Here is a 2,582-nt window from a genome sequence, read left to right as displayed (position 1 = left end):
GAGACACTTTTCCCTTAGTCATCCGCGGTTCTATACCAGTCTCCGAAACAGAGAGAGTTGTCTTTTAGTGTCCCTCTCATTTATTGTATCTTTTTTCTTCTTGTCCACGCCACTCTTCCCTTTCCCCAATCAAGTTCTCAATCCTTTTGTTCGCAGGCTCTGAAAAAAAGGATTTAATAAATATTCACTCCTAGGTGTAAATGAGGGATAACCCTAAATGAAAAGCATTTATTAAGGGTGAGCTACGTGCCAAGCACAGTGCTAGTTGCTGAGTAGACAAATGCAAAAAGCAAGTGTAATGTCGTGGTCACAAACGAACCCGTGGGGCCAGTTACTGGACAGATAGTCCAAACCCTCCTGTGACTTGTCAGCCCTTCTGCCCCTGTACCAATGGTAGTCAATGGCTTTGTCTACCTAAATCTGACACTATTAGGGTACCGAGCTGATTGACAATGTCCCTGTGTTCTGAGGCAATTGTCTGTCCCCCGGGAGTCTCTAAAGTTGAAGTATTAGAAAAGATTTTGATACTGGATTCACAGTTGTCTCCTCTCATCTGAATTGGTTTTTAGGGTACAATATAGAGAGCTTTCTTCACTTGAAATGTCCATCTCTTAATTATCAGGAGCTACTTTGCCTAACTTGCCGGTAAAAGTGAGAATCCAAAATTGCATGAATATTTACAAAACTACAAACTGCCCAGGTTAACAGAAGAGGAAATAGAATATTTTTAAAACCTTATCTTAGAAAAGGAAATTGAATAAGCCATAAATGAGCTCCCTAATTTAAAAAAAAACAAAAAAACTTCAGGACCAGATAGATTTACAAGTGAATTCTACCAAACATTTGAAGAACAATTAATTCCAATATTATACAAACTGGAAAAAATGGGTAAAGAAAGAGTCCTACCAATTCCTTCTATGACATAAGCATGGTTTTGATACTTAAACCAGGGAGAGTCAAAACAGAGAAAGATAACTTTAGACCAATTTCACTAATGAATATTGATGCAAAAAAAAAAATTTAAATAAAGGACTAACAGCAAAGATCACATAAACTATTACCTGGCTGGATTTATACTAGGAATGTGAGGCTGGTTCATTCAGGAAAACCATATGAAAATCACATGATTATACCAATAGATGCAGAAAAAGCTTTTGACAAAATACAACACCCATTCCTATTTAAAAAAAAAAAACACTAGAAAGCACAGGAATAAATGGAACTTTTCTTCAAATGATAAATAGTATCTGTCTAAAACCAAGAACATACATTATCTATAATGGGAATAAAGTAGAAGACTTTACAGTAAGGTCATGGATTAAGCAAGAATATTCATTATCACCATTATTATTCAATATTATACTAGAAATTCTAGCTATAGCAATAAGAGAAATTGAAGGAATAAGCATAGTTAACAATGAAAATAAAATAAAAAAAGAAATATCTATCTCTAATCCCTTGTCTGAATCAGTCTTTGCATCACTATTAGGCAGCTTCTTCTGCTGAAGTTAATGTCTCTCATCCTCAACCTGTCCATCTGGGAGACCAACTAATTCACCAATTCACAATAAGTGATTGCAATGAATTATCTTTAATGTGCCCTCACTTGTCTCAGGGGCTACCTCATAAATATGCAGGTTCCCTTTCCATGGGTTTGCTAAACTGTGTGTCCCATGAGTGTCAAGATTTCTTAGCAGGACTCTGTCACCTTATTGACGATAAACATGAACATCATATTGCCATTTATTTCTTTCAACATTCTTCCTGGCTAATGATGTAGCTAGCTAGTAAGCTTCTCTCAACTGGGAGACATACTGGTCTTGAGTATCTGCAGTTTCTCTGTCCCCAGAGACCCCTAAACATGGCTTTTGCCCAAACACCAACAGGTAGGCTGTAAAGTTGGTGGCATGATTCCTGGTGAAATTGTATGCATATACCAGAAAAGCTACCTGGCTCCACTGAAATTTTTGTTCTGATCTCAGTGTCAATAACATGTTCATCAGAATTTGGTTAAAATGTTCAGGTTATGAGTCCCCTTGAGGTTGATAAAGTGTTGTCCTAGACTTCATTATGCCATCTGTTCTCTTCTCCAGTAATCCACTGACAACTGAGGCAAAGAAAGCTGGTTCAAGGAAGTGAGATTCACATATGCTGTTAGCATACAATCTAGATTTTCACATGGACTGCTATCTTCTTGCAATCCAGTACTTTGTTGTTATACATAGCTTCTCTTCCTTCTTTAGGTATTACCACAGCTTTGGAGTCCTGTGGTCTTCTGGACAATGCATCCACATTGATCTTTCCTGATGTGGTAGGATAACAGTTTCCTAATACAACTCCCCTTACCTTGACACAACATTCTCCCCACATACAACCCGCACATAATTTCTTTTGGCCCCAACACCCTTAGAGGCTTCCCTAGTGAAGCTTCAAAGCTTCCTCCCCCTATGAAACCTGATTGGCCCCAACTTCTCTAATGCAGCTTCCTGATCTAGGACCAATTTAAAAAAAAAAACAAGCCATATGAGCTCAGGGCCCCTCAAATCAGACTAATTGCTATACCCTAACCAGATGTGTTTCCA

This window comes from Vombatus ursinus, unplaced genomic scaffold (genome assembly GCF_900497805.2).
Source record: "Vombatus ursinus unplaced genomic scaffold, bare-nosed wombat genome assembly UNPS02004704.1, whole genome shotgun sequence".
Taxonomy (NCBI): domain Eukaryota; kingdom Metazoa; phylum Chordata; class Mammalia; order Diprotodontia; family Vombatidae; genus Vombatus; species Vombatus ursinus.
The sequence above is the reverse complement of the archived record's forward strand: the minus strand, read 5'-3'. Positions refer to the sequence as shown.